At 40.9% G+C, this 22,401-nt stretch overlaps 1 protein-coding gene and 1 pseudogene across 3 annotated transcripts in view; both read left to right on the top strand.

Moving 5' to 3' along the window:
• SHROOM4 (shroom family member 4) overlaps nt 1-22,401 on the top strand; it is a 298,508-nt gene that overhangs the window by 171,208 nt on the left and 104,899 nt on the right. The window lies entirely within an intron of this gene.
• Nucleotides 13,465-14,281, top strand: LOC129518368 (60S ribosomal protein L7-like; annotated as a pseudogene).

Raw genomic sequence — 22,401 nt, 5'->3', positions numbered from 1 at the left:
GTTTGGAATATGGCCAGAGTTACCAAATTGTGACAGAAATACATGAAGTGAGCAAATGCTATTGGAAAAATGACACCAATAATTCTGATCAACACAGGCTAGCCATAAACCTTCAATTTGTAAAAACCAATATCTGTGAAGCATAATAAAGCAAAGGACAATAAAATGTGGCATGCCTGTGTGGAAGTCCTATCCAGAACAATATAGCAAGAAAAATAAATAAAAGGCATCGAAACTGGAAAGGAGGGGGGGCAAGATGGCGGAAGAGTAGGGTCCCCAAGTCACCTGTCCCCACCAAATTACCTAGATAACCTTCAAATCATCCTGAAAATCTACGAATTCGGCCTGAGATTTAAAGAGAGACCAGCTGGAATGCTACAGTGAGAAGAGTTCACGCTTCTATCAAGGTAGGAAGACGGGGAAAAAGAAATAAAGAAACAAAAGGCCTCCAAGGGGGAGGGGCCCCGCGAGGAGCCGGGATAAGGCCCGGGCGAGTGTCCTCAGGACAGGAAAGCCCCATCCTGGAGAAGCAGGAGCTTCACCAATCTTCCCCGGACAGAAAGGCACTCACAGGGACTTGGAGCAGGATCCCAGGAAGGGCGGGGATGCCCTCAGGCTCCCAGGGACTCTAACAGAGCACCTGTGCCCAGGGAGAGCATGCCACACCACGAGGCTGAGCTCCCTAAAGGGCTGCAGCACACACGGCTGGACCCGAGAGCAGCTCAGAGGCGGCTCAGGTGGCAGATCGACGAGGGTTAACGAGGTGGAAAAACAAGTGAGTGGCATAGAAGACAAGTTGATGGCAAAGAGGGAAACTGAGTGAAAAAGAGACAAACAATTAAAAGATCATGAGGATAGATTAAGTAAAATAAGTGACAGCCTGAGGAAGAAAAATCTACGTTTAATTGGGATTCCCGAGGGCACCGAAAGGGACAGAGGTCCAGAATATGTATTTGAACAAATCATAGCTGAAAACTTTCCCAATCTGGGAAGGGAAACAGGCATTCAGATCCAGGAAATAGAGAGATCCCCCCCTAAAACTAATTAAAACTGCTCAACACCTCGACATTTAATAGTGAAGCTTGCAAATCCCAAAGATAAAGAAAAGATCCTTAAAGCAGCAAGAGACAAGAGATCCCTAACTTATATGGGGAGAAATATCAGATTAACACCAGACCACGCCACAGAGACCTGGCAAGCCAGAAAGGGCTGGCAGGATATATTCAGGGTCCTAAATGAGAAGAACATGCAACCAAGAATACTTTATCCAGCAAGGCTCTCGTTCAGAATAGGAGAGATAAAGAGCTTCCAAGACAGGCAGGAACTGAAAGAATATGTGACCTCCAAACCAGCTCTGCAAGAAATTTTAAGGGGGTCTCTTAAAACTCCCCTTTAAGATGAAGTCCAATGGAACAATCCACAAAAACAGGGACTGAATAGGTATCATGATGACAATAAACTCATATCTGTCAATAGTAACTCTGAACATGAATGGGCTTAATGACCTCATCAAAAGGCGCAGGGTTTCAGACTGGATTAAAAAAGCAGGACCCATCTATTTGCTGTCTACAAGAGACTCATTTTAGACAGAAGGACACCTACAGCCTGAAAATAAAAGGTTGGAGAACCATTTACCATTCAAATCGTCCTTAATAGAAAGCAGGCGTAGCCATCCTTATAACAAATGAACTAATAAAACTTATCCCAAAGACTGTAGTGAGAGATGAAGAGGGACACTATATCATACTTACAGGATTTATCCAACAAGAGGACTTAACAATCATAAATACATATGCCCTGAATGTGGGAGCTGCCAAATATATCAATCAATTAATAACCAAAGTTAAGACATACTTAGATAATAATACACTTATACTTGGTGACTTCATTCTAGCACTTTCTACACTTGATAGCTCTTCTAAGCACAACATCTCCAAAGAAACGAGAGCTTTAAATGATACACTGGACCCGATGGATTTCACAGATATCTACAGAACTTTACGTCCAAGAGCAACTGAATACACATTCTTCTCAAGTGCACAAGGAACTTTCTCCAGAATGGACCACATACTGGGTCACAAATCAGGTCTGAACCAATACCAAAAGATTGGGATCATGCCCTGCGTATTCTCAGACCATAAGGCCTTGAAATTAGAACTAAATAACAAGAAGAAGTTTGGAAGGATTTCAAACACGTGGAGGTTAAGGACCATCCATCTAAAAGAGGAAAGGCTCAACCAGGAAATTAAGGAAGAATTAAAAAGATTCATGGAAACTAATGAGAACGAAGATACAACTGTTCAAAATCTTTGGGACACAGCAAAGGAGTCCTGAGGGGGAAATACATCGCAATACAAGCATCCATCCAAAAAATGGAAAGAACTCAAATACAAAAGCTAAATCTTACACATAAAGAGCTAGAGAAAAAACAGCAAATAGATCCTACACCCTGCAGGAGAAGAGAATTAATAAGGATTCGAGCAGAACTCAATGAAATCGAGACCAGAAGAACTGTGGAACAGATAAACAAAACCAGGAGTTGGTTCTTCGAAAGAATTAATAAGATAGATAAACCATTATCAAGCCTTATTAAAAAGAGAGAAGATTCAAATTAATAAAATCATGAACGATAAAGAAGAGATCACTACCAACACCAAGGACACAAACGATTTTAAAAACATAGTATGAGGGATCCCTGGGTGGCGCAGTGGTTTGGCGCCTGCCTTTGCCCCAGGGCGCGATCCTGGAGACCCGGGATCGAATCCCGCATCTGGCTCCCGGTGCATGGAGCCTGCTTCTCCCTCTGCCTGTGTCTCTGCCTCTCTCTCTCTCTCTCTGTGACTATCATAAATTAAAAAAAAATTAAAAAAAACATAGTATGAACAGCTATATGCCAATAAATTAGGCAATCTAGAAGAAATGGATGCATTTCTGGAAAAACACAAACTAACAAAACTGGAAGAGGAAGAAATAGAAAACCTGAACAGGCCAATAACCAGGGAGGAAATTGAAGCAGTCATCAAAAACCTCCCAAGACACAAAAGTCCAGGGCCAGATGGCTTCCCAGGGGAATTCTATCAAACGTTCAAAGAAGAAACCATACCTATTCTACTAAAGCTGTTTGGAAAGATAGAAAGAGATGGAGTACTTCCAAACTCCTTGTATGAGGCCAGCATCACCTTAATTCCAAAGCCAGAAAAAGACCCCACGAAAAAGGAGAATTTTAGACCAATATCCCTGATGAACATGGATGCAAAAATTCTCAACAAGATACTAGCCAATAGGATACAACAATACATTAAGAAGAATATTCACCATGACCAAGTAGGATTTATCCCCGGGACACAAGGCTGGTTGAACACTCGTAAAACACTCAATATGATTCATCATATCAGCAAGAGAAAAAACAAGAACAGTATGATCCTTTCAATAGATGCAGAGAAAGCATTTGACAAAATACAGCATCCATTCCTGATCAAAACTCTTCAGAGTGTAGGGATAGAGGGAACATTCCTAAACATCTTAAAAGCCATCTACAAAAAGCCCGCAGCAAATATCATTCTCAATGGGGAAGCACTGGGAGCCTTTCCCCTAAGATCAGGAACAAGACAGGGATGTCCACTCTCACCACTGCTATTCAACGTAGTACTAGAAGCCCTAGCCTCAGCGATCAGACAACAAAAAGAAATAAAAGGCATTCGAATTGGCAAAGAAGAAGTCAAACTCTCCCTCTTCGCTGATGACATGATACTCTACGTAGAAAACGCAAAACACTCCACCCCAAGATTGCTAGAACTCATACAGCAATTCGGCAGTGCGGCACGATACAAAATCAATGCCCAGAAGTCAGTGGCACTTCTTTACACTAACAATGAGCCTGAATAAAGAGAAATTAAGGAGTCAATCCCATTTACAATTGTACCCAAAAGCATAAGATACCTAGGAATAAACCTAACTAAAGAGGTAAAGGATCTATACCCTAAAAACTAAGAGCACTTTTGAAAAAAATTGAGGAAGACACAAAGAGATGGAAAAATATTCCATGCTCATGGATTGGCAGAATTAATATTGTGACAGTGTCAATGTTACCCAGGGAAATTTACACATTTAATACGATCCCTATAAATACCATGGACTTTTTGTTTATTTGGTGTTGATTTAATAAGTTCTTTTTTTATATAATAAATTTATTTTTTATTGTTCAATTTACCAACATACAGAATAACACCCAGTGCTCATCCCGTCAAGTGCCCCCCTCAGTGCCCGTCACCCATTCACCCCCCCCCCCCGCCGTCGTCCCCTTCCACCACCCCTAGTTCGTTTCTCAGAGTTAGGAGTCTTTATGTTCTGTCTCCCTTTCTGATATTTCCCACACATTTCTTCTCCCTTCCCTTATATTCCCTTTCACTATAATTCATATTCCCCAAATGAATGAGAACATACACTGTTTGTCCTTCTCCGATTGACTTACTTCACTCAGCATAATACCCTCCAGTTCCATCCACGTTGAAGCAAATGGTGGGTATTTGTCGTTTCTAATGGCTGAGTAATATTCCTTTGTATACATAAACCTCATCTTCTTAATCCATTAATCTTTCGATGGACACCAAGGCTCCTTCCACAGTTTGGCTATTGTGGACATTGCTGCTAGAAACATCGGGGTGCAGGTGTCCCGGCGTTTCATTGCATCTGTATCTTTGGGGTAAGTCCCTAACAGTGCAATTGCTGGGTCGTAGGGCAGGTCTATTTTTAACTCTTTGGGAACCCCCACACAGTTTTCCAGAGTGGCTGCACCAGTTCACATTCCCACCAACAGTGTAAGAGAGTTCCCTTTTCTCCGCTCCTCCACATTTGTGGCTTCGTGCCTTGTTAATTTTCCCCATTCTCACTGGTGTGAGGTGGTATCTCATTGTGGTTTTGATTTGTATTTCCCTGATAGCTAGTGATGCAGAGCATTTTCTCATGTGCATGTTATCCATGTCTATGTCTTTTTCTGTGAGATTTCTCTTCAAGTCTTTTGCCCATTTTATGATTGGATTGTTTCTTTGGTGTTGAGTTTAATAAGTTCTTTATAGATCTTGGAAAGTAGCCCTTTATCTGATACGTCATTTGCAAATATCATCTGCCATTCTGTAGGTTGTCTTTTAGTTTTATTGACTGTATCCTTTGCTGTGCAAAAGCTTTTTATCTTCATGAAGTCCCAATAGTTCATTTTTGCTTTTGTTTCTTTTGCCTTCGTGGATGTATCTTGCAAGAAGTTACTGTGGCCGAGTTCAAAATCGGTGTTGCCTGTGTTCTCCTCTAGGATTTTGATGGAATCTTGTCTCACATTAGGTCTTTCATCCATTTTGAGTTTATCTTTGTGTATGGTGCAAGAGAGTGGTCTAGTTTCATTCTTCTGCATGTGGATGTCCAATTTTCCCAGCACCATTTATTGAAGAGACTGTCCACTTCTGGATTCACTATTCTTTTCCATTGATATGTGTCTGCTTTTGTGCCAGTACCACACTCTCTTGATGACCACAGCTTTGTAGTACAACCTTAAATCTGGCATTGTGATGCCCCCAGCTATGGTTTTCTTTTTTAAAATTCCACTGCCTCTTTGGGGTCTTTTTTGATTCCACCAAATCTTAAAATAATTTGTTCTAACTCTCTGAACAATCCAATCATGAAATGGGCAAAAGACATGAACAGAAATATCACAGAGGAAGACATAGACATGGCCAACACGCACATGAGAAGATGCTCTGCATCACTTGCCATCAGGGAAATACAAATCAAAAACACAGTAAGATACCACCTCACACCAGTGAGAATGGGGAAAATTAACAAGGCAGGAAACCACAAATTTTGGAGAGGATGCGGAAAAAAGGGAACTCTCTTACGCTGTTGGTGGGAATGTGAACTGGTGCAGCCACTCTGGAAAACTGTGTGGAGGTTCCCCAAAGAGTTAAAAATAGACCTGCCCTACGACCCAGCAATTGCACTGTTGGGGATTTACCCCATAGATGCAGATGCAATGAAACGCCGGGACACCTGTACCCCGATGTTTATAGCAGCACCGTCCACAATAGCCAAACTGTGGAAGCAGCCCGGTGTCCATCGAAAGATTAATGGATAAAGAAGATGTGGTTGATGTATACAATGGAATATTACTCAGCCATTAGAAACGACAAATACCCACCATTTGCTTCAACGTGGATGAAACTGGAGGGTATTATGCTGAGTGAAGTAAGTCAATCAGAGAAGGACAAAGATTGTATGTTCTCATTCATTTGGGGAATATAAATAATAGTGAAAAGGAATATAAGGGAAGGGAGAAGAAATGTGTGGGAAATATCAGAAAAGGAGTAAGAACATGATGACTCCTAACTCTGGGAAATGAACTAGGGGTGGTGGAAGGGGAGGAGGGCGGGGTGTGAGGGTGAATGGGTGACGGGCACTTAGGGGGGCACTTGACGGGATGAGCACTGGGTGTTATTCTCTATGTTGGCAAATTGAACACCAATAAAAATAATTTTTTTAAAAAATAAAAAATACCATGGACTTTCTTCAGAGAGTTGGAACAAATCATCTTAAGATTTGTGTGGAATCAGAAAAGACCCGGAATAGCCAGAGGAATATTAAAAAAGAATACTAGACCCAGGGGGCATCACAATGCCATATTTCAGGTTATATTACAAAGCTCTGGTCATCAAGACAGTGTGGTATTGGCACAAAAACAGACACATAGATCAATGAAACAGAATAGAGAATCCAGAAGTGGACCCTCAACTTTATGGCCAAATAATATTCGACAAAGGAGGAACGACTATCCACTGGAAGAAAGAGTCTCTTCAGTAAATGGTGCTGGGAAAAATGGACATCCTCATGCGGAAGAATGAAACTAGACCACTCTCTTGCACCATACACAAAGATAAACTCAAAATGCATGAAAGATCTAAATGTGAGACAAGATTCCATCAAAATCTTAGAGTAGAACACAGGCAACACCGTTTTTGAACTCAGCCACAGTAACTTCTTGCAAGATACATCCACGAAGGCAAAAGAAACAAAAGCAAATTGAACTATTGGGACTTCATCAAGATAAGAAGCTTTTGCACAGCAAAAGATACAGTCAAGAAAACTAAAAGACAACCTACAGAATGGGAGAAGATATTTGCAAATGACATAAAGGGCTAGTTTCTAAGATCTGTAAAGAACTTATTAAACTCAACAGCAAAGAACCAATCAATCCAATCATGCAATGGGCAAAAGACATGAAGAGAAATCTCACAGAAGAAGACATAGACATGGCCAACAAGCACATGAGAAAATGCTCCGCATCACTTGCCATCAGGGAAATGCAAATCAAAATCACAATGAGATACCACCTCACACCAGTGAGAATGGGGAAAATTAAAAAGGCAGGAAACCACAAATTTTGGAGAGGATGTGGAGAAAGGGGAACCCTCTTACACTGTTGGTGGGAATGTGAACTGGTGCAGCCACTCTGGAAAACTGTGTGGAGGTTCCTCAAAGAGTTAAAAATAGATCTGCCCTAGACCCAGCAATTGCACTGCTGGGGATTTACCCCACAGATACAGAAGCAATGAAACGCCGGGACACCTGCACCCCGATGTTTATAGCAAGCAGCAATGTCCACAATAGCCAAACTGTGGAAGCAGCCTCAGTGTCCATCAAAAGATGAATGGATAAAGAAGATGTGGTTTATGTATACAATGGAATATTAGCCATTAGAAATGACAAATACCCACCATTTGCTTCGACCTGGATGGAAGTGGAGGGTATAATGCTGAGTGAATTAAGTCAATCGGAGAAGGACAGACATTATATGGTCTCATTCATTTGGGGAATATAAAAAATAGTGAAATGGAATAAAGGGGATAGGAGAAAAAATAAGTGGGGAATATCAGAAAGGGAGACAGAACATGAAAGACTCCTAACTCTGGGAAACGAACTAGGGGTGGTGGAAGGGGAGATGGGCGGGGGGTGGGGGTGATTGGGTGTCGGGCACTGAGGTGGGCAATTGACGAGATGAACACTGGGTTTTATTCTATATGTTGACATATTGAACACCAATATGAAATAAATTTATAAAAAAATAATAATAATAAATGAAGGAAAAAACTGGAAAGGAAAAAGTAAAACTGTCACTATTTGTAGACATTATTTTATATATATTACATCCTAAATACACCACCAAAAAACTGCTAGAACTAATAAATTAATTCAGTAAAGTTACATGGTACAAAATCAACATAAGAAAAAATTGATTGCATTTCTGTCCACTGACAGTGAACTATCAGAAGGAGAAATTAAGAAAATCATCTCATTTATAATTGCATCAGAAAGAATAAAATACCTAGGACTAAATTTTATCTAGGACATGAATGCTATACACTGAAAATTATAATACATTGGTGAAAGAAATCAAAAACAAATGAGTGGAAAGAAATTCAATGTTCAGGGGTTGAATAATTAATATTGTTAAAATGTCCATTTACCCATAGAAATCTACAGATTCAGTATAATCCCTATCAAAATTCCAAAGACTTTTCTCCCTTAAATAGAGAACAACAATCCTAAAATTCCATGGAAACACAAAACTCCTCAAATAGCCAAATCAACAGTGAGAAAGAAAAGAAAAACATAGTTGAAGACATCACACTCCCTGATTTCAAACTATATTACAAAGCTACAACAATCAAGACAGTATGGTACTCGCATAAAAACAGACACATGGGTCAATAGAACAAAATAGAGAGCCCAGAAATAAATCCACATACATATGGTAAATTAACTTATGACAAAGGAAGTAAGAATATATGATAGGGAAAAGACAATCTCTTTAACAAATGATTCTGGGAAAACTGGACAGCCACATGCAAAAGAATGAAACTAGACTACTATCCTTCATGATATACAAAAGTTAATTCAAAAGGGATTAAGGACAAATGTTAAGTCCTGAAACCATAAAATTTGTAGAAGAAAAAATAGATGGTAAGCTCCTTGACATCAGTCTTCGCCTTGACCTTCTGGATCTAACTGCAAAAGTAAAGGCAGCAAAGGCAAATATAAATAACTGAGAAAACACCAAATTAAGAATATTTTGCACAGCAAAGGAAACTGCTAACAAAATGAAAAGTTAACTTACAGCATGGGAGAAAAGATTTGTAAATTATATATCTGATAAGGGATTCATATCTAAAACATATAAAGAACTCATACAACTCAACAGCAAAAAAAGATTCTAAAAACTGGGCTGAGGATCTGAATAGACATTTTTCCAAAGAAGACTTCTGGATGGCCAACAGATATATTGAAAGTTGCTCAATATCACTAATCATCAGGAAAATACAATGAAAGCCATCAAGAGATATTACCTCACACTTGTTAGAATGACTATTATCACTAACTCTGGGAAACGAACTAGGGGTGGTGGAAGGGGAGGAGGTCGGGGGGTGGGGGTGAATGGGTGACGGGCACTGAGGGGGGCACTTGACGGGATGAGCACTGGGTGTTATTCTGTATGTTGGCAAATTGAACACCAATAAAAAATAAATTTATTATTTAAAAAAAAGACAAGAAATAACAAGTGTTGGTGAAGATGTGGAGAAAGGGAACTCCAGTTCACTTTTAATGAAAATGTAAATTGGTGCAGCCATTATGAAAAATATCATAGAGGTTTCTCAGAAAATTTAAAACATAAGTACCATATGTTTCAGGAATTTCACTTCTAGGTACTTACCTAAGGAAAACAAAAACACTAATTTGAGAATATACATGCACCCCTATCCTTGTTGCAGCATTGTTTACAATAGCCAACATACAGAAACAACTTAAGTGCCCATTGATGAATGAATTGAAAAGAAGTTATGTGTTTATGTATATATATATATATATAAATTCCATTTTATATTATATATATAATATATATACTATATATATGGAATACTACTCAGCCATAAAAGACAATGAAATCTTGGCATCTGCAACAATATAGAGAGACCTCGAGGGTATTTTTCTAAGTTAATTAAGTTAGAGAATGACAAATACTATATGATTTCACTTATATGTGGAATCTAAAAAACAAAACAAATGAATGAACAAAAACTCACAGACACAGAGGAGAAAATGGTGGTGCCAGGGGGTAGGGGGTTTGGGGGTTGGGTAAAATAGGTGAAGAGGGTCAAGTGGTACAGTATTCTAGTTTTTAAATCAGTAAGTCATGGGGATATAATTCATTGCATGTTGACTACAGTCAAAAATACTGTGTATTTGAAAGTTGCTAAAAGAATAAATCTTAAATGTTCTTATCACAAGAAGAAAAAGTTTTGTAATTATGTATGGTGACAAATGGTAACTAGAATTATTGTGATGATCATTTCTCCGTGTGTACAAATATCAATCTGTTGTACACGTGAAGTTATTATAAACTTAAAATCATGTTAAAAATTTAAAATATATGTATATATTTTAGGGATAGGAAGATTTTCACTGTTGACACAGTTTTAGAGAAGTTCTGGAAGGGCAAGAGATGGAAGAATCAAAGTAATACTATGAAGCAAGGGTAGGTAAACTATGGTTAAATCTGGCCTGCCACCTGTTTTTTTGTAAATAAAATTTTATTGGAATGCAGACATGCTCAGTTATCTATGTGTTTTCTGTGGCAGCTTTTATAACATTATAAAAAGGCTGAATTGTTATAACACAGACAATATGGCCCTCAAAGCTTAAAATATTTACTCCCTGGCCCTTTACAGAAAGTTTGTTGGCTCCTCGTATAAACATCTTCCAGAAAGATTGAGACTCTATATAAAGGCTAAAAAGACTGAAAGAGAACCATAATAGTTTATAAGTGAGAAAGAATAAAAAAAATCACAGAATGTTTAAACCAACAAACCTGCAAGGAAAACTGATGAATTTTTGAGATTGTAGTATTCTTTTCTTTATTGAAGTATAGTTGACATACAATGGTAGTTTTAGGTATACAACATAGTGAAACAACACTTCTGTACATTATCATATAAATATAGTTACTACCTGCCACCATATAATGTTATTACAATATTATTGACTACATCTCCCTGTGCTATACTTTTATTTTAAGTGATGATGTGGTATTTGTGTTCACATGAGTATGTGCTTGCTTGCTTCCTCTCATTAAAAGATAATTGTTCAGTGCTACTGTAATCTATATAGTGAGCTAGCTGTCTGCTGGGAATACCATGGAGAATAAGATTGATACATTCCCTGCCCATATAGAGTTTATAGTGTATTGTATTTGATCTGGTACCACCCTACTAGCTATGTGACTTTGAGTTTATGGAACTTTTTTATCCATTCTTTTCCCAACTTTATAATGAGAATATTAATGCCTCTTTTGCAAGTTTATTATAAGGATTAAGTAAGATTTTATATATTTTTCCAAGTCAGACAAAGAATATTTGAGTTCCAAATATGTTAGGCACTCTTCCAGGGATAGGTATTGGTGATACAGCAGTTAATACAACAGATTTAAAATCTTACCCTCATGGAATTTGCCTTTTTGTCCAATATATGAAAAGTACCTGAAATTTAAAAAGTAGGCATTTGGTAGCAGTTCTTTTCATTTTCCTGAATAAATAAAAGAAAGACAATACTTATTCTTCAGTACTGATTTTAGCAGGGAGTACAATACTGGCTAAAACTTCATTACCCAAATTTCCTTTTAATAGCTAACACTTTTGACAACATAGATTAGATATCATTATCAATCATTTAGTACCTTAATAATTTCAATCAGAATAATTGTTAGGTTAGATATCTCAAGGTGTAAAAACCAACTAGTTTCAATTGGTTTCCTTCCATTTCTTAAATTTGCCTCTTTGCCTTTCCTGTTTTCCCTTGATCTAGAAAGTTTTCCACCACTGTCTGCCAAACCAAAGACTGGCCATACACTAAAGTCAAATTGCAAAGGAAAATGTAATGTCAGAATTTAAGGGGCCTCTGTAATCACTGTACTTGGAGACCCCATTTTATAGGTGGAAAAATCTTCAGGCCCAGGACAAAGGAGTTTCCTAAGCCCTCACAGATTGGAAGTGATAGAGGTAGGAATAAACCAGCAGCTTCTGCTTACCAGTCAGGCATTCTTACTCCTGTTTCTAGAATGTCTCATATTTTGCTACCTCCTCTAGGAAGCCTTCCTGCACTTGAGGGAAATGTCGTCTTCTTACACCCCAAGGTACATTCATGATTCTGCCCTTTACCTTATCTTTCTCCTCTGCCAACACTTCCTTTATGAATTGACCCACTTCCAAGGGTTTCACCTCCCCTGTATGCAAGAGATTGCCAGATCACTTTGTAAACAAAGCTTTATCTTCTCCCTAAGCTGCAAACTTTCATTCCAAAGTGTGCATTACCCCTCACCCAACCTCCTTCCCAGATATCTCTATTTCTGTCTATGGCATATTTCCCATCCCTGTAGGTCAAGCTCACACCTGTAGACTCCTCTTCAATTCCGTCTTATATACCAAACAGTCTTCAAGTCTTTTCTGAGCTCCTTCTGCGGTGTTTCTATTATCCATCTCATCTGTCTCCTTCGCCTTCTTCCTGCTACTGCCAGCGACTCATTACCTATGGTCTGGATGCCCTCCAGCCCATTCTCTGCAGTTCTGCCAAATGAATCTCCCTAAAGCACATCTCTGTATTCATTTCAATCAGCAGTAATTGTGCTCCAGGTAAACCTCATGAGTTATGAGATCTTGATTGTGCTTAGCCTGGGTCATATCATTCGCTTTATCAAAAAACAAAAACAGAGTGTGAGGTGTCAGGTTTAATCTGATCGGTAGTGAAATGAAATAGAGAGGCCAGGCAAAAGTTGGTCAAAACAGGCTTTTAATGGGATGGGCTCTCGGACAAGGTTCCGTGGCCTGCAGGGGAGGGAGACAGCAGGGAAGTCACCGGCCAGGGAAGTCGGGAGCAGGGGAGTGCTAGCAGGCTTTTTAAGAGGGGATGGGTAAAGGGTTGTGTGTCTGAACGGGGTGATAGGTATTAGGCATATTACTGGTGATACCAGCATAGGGCAATAACTGACCATGCCCTTATATGGGGTCTGGGTAAAGTACAGTTCAGGTTTCCTGCATAGGTCAAGTCTCACCCTAATGACATGTCCTCTGGTGGTCTGCTGGTGATGGGAAACTTCTGAGGTGGGGGCAACAAGGTGGAGGGTCCGCTGCCATTTTGTTGGTGCCTCATGATCCCCCTTGATCCCGCAGCCCAACATGAAGGAGGGCAAGATGGCGTAGGAGTAGGGTCCCCAACTCACATGGCCCCACAAACTTACCTAGATTACTTTCAAATCATCTGGAAAACCTATGAATTCGACCTGAGATTTAAAGAGAGAATAGCTGGAATGCTACAAAGATAAGAGTTTTTGCTTCTAACAAGGTAGGAAGGCGGAAAAAAAATAAAAAAGAATCCATGGAGAGTGCAGAAGAGAAGAAGAAGATTCCTGCTCTGCTGGAAACCCTTAAGAAAAAGTGAAGGAACTTTGCGGAGTTGAAGATCAAGCGTCTGAGAAAAAAGTTTGCCAAAAGATGCTTCGAAAGGCAAGGAGGAAGCTTATCTATGAAAAGGCTAAGCATTACCACAAGGAATACAGACAGATGTACAGAACTGAGATTCGCATGGCGAGGATGGCGAGAAAAGGCGGCAACTTCTATGTGCCTGCAGAACCCAAGGTGGCATTTGTCATCAGGATCAGAGGTATCAATGGTGTGAGCCCAAATGTTCGAAAGGTGTTGCAGCTTCTTTGCCTTCCCCAGATCTTCAATGGCACCTTTGTTAAGCTCAACAAGGCTTCAGTTAACATGCTAAGGATTGTGGAACCATATATAGGATGGGGGTACCAAAACCTGAAGTCAGTGAATGAACTGATCTACAAGCATGGTTATGGCAAGATCAACAAGAAGCGAATTGCCCTGACAGATAACACATTGATTGCTCGGTCTCTTGGTAAATATGGCATCATCTGCATGGAAGATCTGATTCATGAGATCTATACCGTTGGAAAACGTTTCAAAGAAGCGAACAACTTTTTATGACCCTTCAAATTATCTTCTCCACGCGGCGGAATGAAGAAAAAGACCACCCATTTTGTAGAAGGTGGAGATGCTGGCAACAGGGAAGACCAGATCAATAGGCTTATTAGAAGGATGAACTAAGGTATCTACCATGATTATTTTTGTAATCTGGTCAGTTAATAAATGACTACTTTCAAATGGGAAAAAAAAAAGAATCCAGTCGGGGAGGGGCCAGGCTAAGGCCGTGAGGAGCCAAGCTAAGGCCGGGTCGTTGAAAGCCTCCCAGGACAGGAAAGCCTAGTGCCAGAGAAGCGGGAATTTTTAAAAAAATCCACACTGGATTGATTCTTCCCAGACAGAAAGGCACTCAGCACGGAACTCGGGCAGAATCCCAGGAGGGGTGGTGAAGCCTCCAGTCTCCCAGAGTCACTAATAGAGGAAGTGTGCCCAGGGGAGAGCACACCACACACCACAGCAGATCTCCATAAAGGCTGGAGCGCTCACCAGGCAGGGCATCAGGGAGAAGCCAGTGGGTCAGGCGGGCCGCTCCAGACAGAGGGGTCTGCGCCCCGCTGCCTTCGGGAGATGCAGACCCAGGAGCGTGATTCCAGCAGTGCAGGCCCTGGATCCCAGGGCGCCGGGGGACACAGCCCAGGATCCTGAGGTCCCCTGGGGACAGGCAGAGGCAGGGAGGGCACAGGACAGCAAAGATTCTCCTGCTGTCTGCTACCCTCAAGCTGTGCAGATCAGTGCACCCAGATCTGGGAGCATCCAGGCCACTGTGGACTGGGAGACTGCGGTAGTTACTGGGGGATCTGACTCCAGAGCTGGAGACCTGGCTGCCACTGCCATTGTGGTTTTTCCTCCTTGTTTCATCCTGTGCCTGGGAGAGGCTGGGCCACCAGGGAAAGGAGGCCTCATGCAGTAAACAGCTGCCACTGAGCCCGACACCTGGCAGGGGGTGAGACTGCTCCCCCAGGTACACACACCTGAGAATCAGCACAGCAGACCCCTCCCCCAGAAGGCCAGCTGGAAGAACAGGAGAAGAGCGAGTTCTTAACCAACCAAGCAGTGCTGGAAAAACTCCAGGGGAAGTCCAGGGATTTACAGTATATAGAAATAGAGGGTGCCCCTCCTTTTTTTTTCTTTCATTTTCCGGTACAAATCGTTTTTATATCAGATGGTAAATTTCCATTTTTTTCTCTTTTCCTGCCTTAACTACAGTATTTTACCAACTCTTCATTTTTAAGATTCTTCCTTGTAGACTTTCATATTCCTACAATTATAGGTCCTAGATATATTTTCCACTTCTAGATTCCCTTCAACATACTCAACTTAATTTTGGGAAATATGCAACATAATGGTTTTTTTTGTTTTGTTTTGTTTTCTCAGCTTCATTTTGTTCTACAATGGCGGAAGTTAATACCTTCTAAAACACGACAGGTATGCACCCAGAACCAAGTGGTATACCTTGCTGGTTCATTCTGTGAGATTCCTCATTCCCATTCTGCCCCCTTCTTATATCTCACTTATGTTTTGGTGGTCAATGTTGGGGCCCTCTACAAGTATTTCTGGTTTATATAATTTGGGACTCAGCATCTACTAACATACAGAACATAATAGACTCAGAAACAAGAGGATCACCCTCTAGATTCCCTCAAGTAGACTACATTCTCCCTCCACTACAACTTCGTCACCACCACCATCTCCTAGTGCCCCCCCTTTTTTCTCTTCTTCTCCCTTTTCTTCTTTTCTTTTTTCTTTTCTCTCTTCTTTAAGATGCCTGGCCTTTTATTTTTTACTACTTTGTTTTAAAATTTGTTTTTCACTTTAGCGGTCCTTTTGTTTTATTTCTTTCTGATCTTTGTTTTTAATTTCTGGTCTCTGACCTTGGCAGAATCATCTAGGGTGAAATTGACTTAGGTCGTGGTTGATATTCTTGACAAACCCCCTCATACAGCCACTCTGCACTGAGCAAAATGACTAGAAGGAAGAACTCACCACAAAAGAAAGATTCAGAAACAGTACTCTCTCCCACAGAGTTACAAAATTTGGATTACAATTGGATGTCAGAAAGCCAATTCAGAAGCACAATTATAAAGCTACTGCTGGCTCTGGAAAAAAGCTAAAGGATTCAAGAGACATCATGACTGCAGAATTTAGATCTAATCAAGCCGAAATTAAAAATCAATTAAATGAGATGCAATCCAAACTGGAGGTCCTAATGATGAGGGTTAATAAGGCAGAAGAAAGAGTGAGAGACATAGAAGACAAGTTGATGGCAAGGAAGGAAGCTGAAGAAAAAAGAGAAAAACAAAAGACCATGAGGAAAGGCTGAGGGAAATAAATGAGAACCTCAGAAGGAAAAATGTACTAAATGGGGTTCCAGAGGGCACCGAGAGGAACAGAGGACCAGAAAGCATATTTGAACAAATCATAGCTGAGAACCTCCCTAATTTGGGGAGGGAAACAGGCATTCAGATCCAGGAGATAGACAGGTCCCCCCCCCCTAAAATCAATAAAGCCGTTCAAAACCTTGACATTTAATAGTGAAACTTGCAAATTCCAAAGCCAAAGAGAAAATCCTTAAAACTGCAACAGACAAGAGATCCCTAACTTATATGGAGAGAAATATTAGATTACCAGCAGACCTCTCCAAAGAGACCTGGCAGGCCAGAAAGGGCTGGTGGGATATATTCAGGGTCCCAAATGAGAAGAACATGCAGCCAAGGATACTTTATCCAGCAAGGCTCTCATTCAGAATAGAAGGAGAGATAAAGAGCTTCCAAGATAGGCAGAAACTGAAGGAATATATGACCACCAAACCAACTCTACAAGAAATATTAAGGGGAACTCTGTAAAAGAAAGAGGAAGCCCAAAGAAATAATCCACAAAAACAGGGACTGAATAGGTATTATGATGACACGAAACTCAATCTTTCAGTAGTAACTCTGAACGTGAATGGGCTAAATGATCCTATCAAAAGATGCAGGGTATCGGACTGGATAAAAAAGCAAGACCCATCTATTTGCTGTCTACAAGAGATTTCATTTGAAACTTAAGGACACCTACAGCCTGAAAATGAAAGGGTGGAAAATCATTTACCATTCAAATGATCCTCAAAAGAAAGCGGGGGTAGCAATCCTCATATCAGATAAATTAAAGTTCCCAAAGACTGTAGTAAGAGAAGAAGAGGGACACTATTTCATACTTAAAGGATCTATCCAACAAGAGGACCTAACAATCTTGAATATTTATGCCCCAAATGTGGGAGATGCCAAGGATATCAATCAATAACCAAAGCAAAGACATACTTAGATAATAATACACTAATAGTAGACTTCAACATGGCGCTTTCTGCAAATGACAGATCTTCTAAGCACAACATCTCCAAAGAAACAAGAGCTTTAAATGATACACTGGACCCGATGGATTTCACAGATATTTACAGAACTTGACATCCAAACGCAACTGAATACACATTCTTCTCAAGTTCACATAGAACTGTCTCCAGAATAGACCATATACTGGGTCACAGATCAGGTCTCAACCAATACCAAGAGATTGGGATTGTCCCCTGCATATTTTCAGACCATAATGCTTTGAAACGTGAACTCAATCACAAGAAGAAGTTTGGAAGAAACTCAAACACGTGGACATTAAAGACCATCTGCTAAAAGATGAAAGGGTCAACCAGGAAATTGGAGAAGAACTATAAGGATTCATGGAAACTAATGAAAATGAAGGTCCAAACATTCAAAATTTGGGATACAGCAAAAGCAGTCCTAATAGGGAAATACATTGCAATACAAGCCTCCATCAAAAAATAGAAAACTAAAAACACACACTAACCTCTCACCTAAAGGATCTGGAGAAAGAACAGCAAATAAAACCTACACCAAGCATAAGAAGAGAGTTAATAAAGATTTAAACAGAACTCAATGAGATAGAGACCAGAAGAACTGTGGAACAGATCAACAAAACCAGGAGTTGGTTCTTTGAAAGAACTAATATTAGCCAGCCTTATTAAAAACAAAAAAGACTCAAATTAATAAAATAATGAATTAAAGAGGGGAGAACACAACTAATACCAAGGAAAGACAAATGATTTTAAAAATATAGAGCAGCCCAGGTGGCTCAGCGGTTTAGAGCCAACTTCCACCCAGGGCATGATCCTGGAGATCCGGGATCTAGTCCCACGTCAGGTTCCCTGCATGGAGCCTGCATCTCCCTCTGCCTGCATCTCTGCCTCTCTGTGTCTCTCATGAATAAATAAATTTTAAAAAAATTTTAAAAAAACATATTATGAGCAGCTATATGCCAATAAATTAGGCAATCTAGAAGAAATGGATGCATTTCTGTAAAACGTCAAACTACCAAAACTGGAACAGGTAGAAATAGAAAACCTGAACAGGCCAATAACCAGGGAGGAAATTGAGGCAGTCATCAAAAACCTCCCAAGACACAAAAGTCCAGGGCCAGATGGCTTCCCAGGGGAATTCTATCATACATTTAAAGAAGAAACAATACCTATTCTACTAAAGCTGTTCTGAAAGACAGAAAGGGATGGAATACTTCAAAACTCATTTTATATGATCGTCTCAATAGATACAGAGAAAGTATTTCACAAAATACCGCATCTGATCCTGATCAAAACTCTTCAGAGTGTAGGGATAGAGGGAACATTCCCCATCTTAAAAGCCATCTACAAAAAGCCTACAGCAAATATTCTCAATGGGGAAACACTGGGAGCCTTTCCCCTAAGATCAGGAACAAGACAGGGATGTCCACTCTCACCACTGCTATTCAACATAGTACTAGAAGTCCTAGCATCAGCAATCAGACAACAAAAAGAAATAAAAGGCATTCAAGTTGGCAAAGAAGAAGTCAAACTCTTCCTCTTCACAGATGACATGATTCTGTACATAGAAAACCCAAAAGACTCCACCCCAAGATTGCCAGAACTCATACAGCAGCAATTTGGCAGTGTGGCAGGATACAAATTTAATGCCCAGAAATCAGTGGCATTTCTATACACTAGCAATGAGACTGAAGAAAGAGAAATTAAGGAGGTAATCCCATTTGCAATTGCACCAAAAAGCATAAGATACCTAGGATTAAACCTAACCAAAGAGGTAAAGGATCTATACCCAAAAAACTACAGACCACTTCTGAAAGAAATTGAGGAAGACACAAAGAGATGCAAAAATATTCCATGCTCACGGATTGGAAGAATTAATATTGTGAAAATGTCAGTGTTACCCAGGGGAATTTACACATTCTATGCAATCCCTATGAAAATTCCATGAACTTTCTTGAGAGAGTTAGAAAAAATCATGTTAAGATTTGTGTGGAATCAGAAAATACCCCGAATAGCCAAGGGGAATATTAAAAAAGAAAACAATTGCTGGGGGCATCACATTGCTAGATTTCAGGTTGTACCACAAAGCTGTGGTCATCAAGACGGTGTGGTACTGGCACAAAAACAGACATATAGATCTATGCAACAGAGTAGAGAACCCAGAAGTGGACCCTCAACTTTATGGTCAACTAATATTCGACAAAACAGTAAAGACTATCCACTGGAAAAAAGACAGTCTCTTCAATAAATGGTGCTGGGAAAATTGGACAGCCATGTGCAGAAGAATGAAACTACACCATTCTCTTACACCATACACAAAGCTAAACTCAAAATGGATGAAAGATATAAGAGTGAGACCATAATCAATAAAAATCCTGGAGGAGAACATAGGTAACACTCTTTTTGAACTTGGCCACAGCAACTTCTTGCAAGATACATCCATGAAGGCAAGAGAAACAAAAGCAAAAATGAATTATTGGGACTTGATCAGATAAAAAGCTTCTGCACAGCCAAAGAAACAGTCAACAAAACTAGAAGACAACCTACAGAATGGCAGAAGATATTTGCAAATGACCTATCAGATAAAGGGCTAGTTTCCAAGATTTATAAAGAACTCAACACCAAAGAAACAAACAATCCAATCATGAAATGGGCAAAAGACATGAACAGAAATCTCACAGGGGAAGACATCAGTATGGCCAACAAGCACATGAGAAAATGCTCTGCATCACTTGCCATCAGGAAAATACAAATCAAAACCACAATGAGATACCACCTCACACCAGTGAGAATGGGGAAAATTAACAAGGCAGGAAACCACAAATGGAGAGGATGTGGAGAAAAGGGAACCCTCTTACACTGTTGGTGGGAATGTGAACTGGTGCAGCCACTCTGGAAAACTGTGTGGAGGTTCCTCAAAGAGTTAAAAATAGACCTGCCCTACGACCCAGCAATCGCACAGCTGAGGATTTACCCCAAAGATACAGATGCAGTGAAACACCGGGACACCTGTACCCCGATGTTTCTAGTAGCCATGTCCACAATAGCCAAACTGTGGAAGGAGCCTCAGTGTCCATTGAAAGATGAATGGATAAAGATGTGGTCTGTATATACAATGGAATATTACTCAGCCATTAAAAACATCAAATACCCACCATTTTCTTCAATGTGGATGAAATTGGAGGGTATTTTGCTGAGTGTAGTAAGTCAATCAGAGAAAGACAAACATTATATGGTCTCATTCATCTGGGGAATATAAAAACTATTGAAAGGGATTATAGGGGAAAGGAGAGAAAATGAGTGGGAAATATCAGAGACGGTGACAGAACATGAGCGACTCCTAACTCTGGGAATAAACAAGGGGTAGTGGAAGGGGAGGTGGGTGGGTGGATGGGGTGACTGGGTGACGGCCACTGAGGGGGGCAATTGACGTAATGAGCGCTGGGTGTTATGCTATATGTTGGCAAATCGAACTCCAGTTAAAAAATATAGAAAAAAAGCAAAAACAAAAACAAAACAAAGAAAGCCCCAATTGCCTGTAGAATTAAGTCCAAAATCTTCATTCCAGCATCGAACACCTTGTATAAATATGTGTAAATGCCTTTTTTTCTGTCCTTATCTTTCTGAAACCCAAAGGGTTATGTATTAAAAGAATTGGTCTCTTCAGTTGGACATACTGAATTCTTTCATTTGAGGACTAGACCTCATTTCTCAGTACTTCTTGAAGAAATCTTGCTCCTTTGATTGCCACTCTTCCTTTTTCATATATTGTCTGCTTGTTATCCTTCCCTTTGCCCTGCTTCCCTGCTCTATGTTTACAGACCAGCTCAGGTCTTTCCACACTTGAAAACAATCTTTCTCAGACTATGGTCATCTTTAGATACTGCTTTTCCCCCCTTTCATAGCTAAACCCTTTTTCAAAAGTTGTCTACCTTCACTATTCCTACTCTACCACCTTCCATTCACAAGTACAAGCCATAACAATCTAATTCTGTCCCCCATCGCATCACTTGAGTGATTCTGGTCAACATTACCAGTGACTTGTTTATTATTTAAGGGAATAAACTTTTTCCAATTCTTATCTTACTTCACTTCTATACTCATGTGCTAAGACTGCCATAATAAAGTACAAAAACTAGTACCTTGAGAGGGGAGGGGCAAGATGGCGGAAGAGCAGGGTCCCCAAATCACCTGTCCCCACCAAATTACCTAGATAACCTTCAAATCATCCTGAAAATCTACAAATTCGGCCTGAGATGTAAAGAGAGACCAGCTGGAATGCTACAGTGAGAAGAGTTCGCGCTTCTATCAAGGTAGGAAGATGGGGAAAAAGAAATAAAGAAACAAAAGACCTCCGAGGGGGAGGGGCCCCGCGAGGAGCCGGGCTAGGGCCAGGGCGAGTGTCCCCAGGACAGGAGAGCCCCGTCCTGGAGGAGCAGGAGCTGCACCAACCTTCCCGGGCGGAAAGGGGCTCGCAGGGAATTAGAGCAGGACCCAGGAGAGCGGGGATGTCCTCAGGCTCCCTGGGACACTAACAGACACCTGCGCCCCGGGAGAGTGCGCCGAGTTCCCTAAGGGCTGCAGCGCGCACAGCGGGACCGGAGCAGCTCGGAGGGGCTCCGGAGGGGCTCCAGGGAGGGAGCTGCAGGGCGGAAGCGCAAATCCAACAGCGCAGGCCCCGGAGCACAGGGCGCCGGGACACAGCCTAGGATCCGGCCTCCCCCCGGGACAGGCAGAGGCCGGGAGGGCCCAGGACAGCGAGGACACTCCTGCCCCGAGCTGAGCAGATCAGCGGCCCCGCCCCGGAGCCTCCAGGCCCTGCAGACGGAGAACCGAGAGCCCCAAGCCCCGTAGTTCCTGGTAGTTCCTGCGGAGGCTAAATCCTGGCTTCCAGAGTTGCCATAGCCACTGCGGCTGTTCCTCCTGGGGCCTGACGGGGTAAACAACCCTCGCTGAGCCCTGCAGCAGGCAGGG

The sequence above is a fragment of the Nyctereutes procyonoides genome, unplaced genomic scaffold (assembly GCF_905146905.1).
Source record: "Nyctereutes procyonoides isolate TBG_1078 unplaced genomic scaffold, NYPRO_anot_genome, whole genome shotgun sequence".
Lineage (NCBI taxonomy): Eukaryota > Metazoa > Chordata > Mammalia > Carnivora > Canidae > Nyctereutes > Nyctereutes procyonoides.
This window is presented reverse-complemented; position numbering and strand designations above follow the sequence as displayed.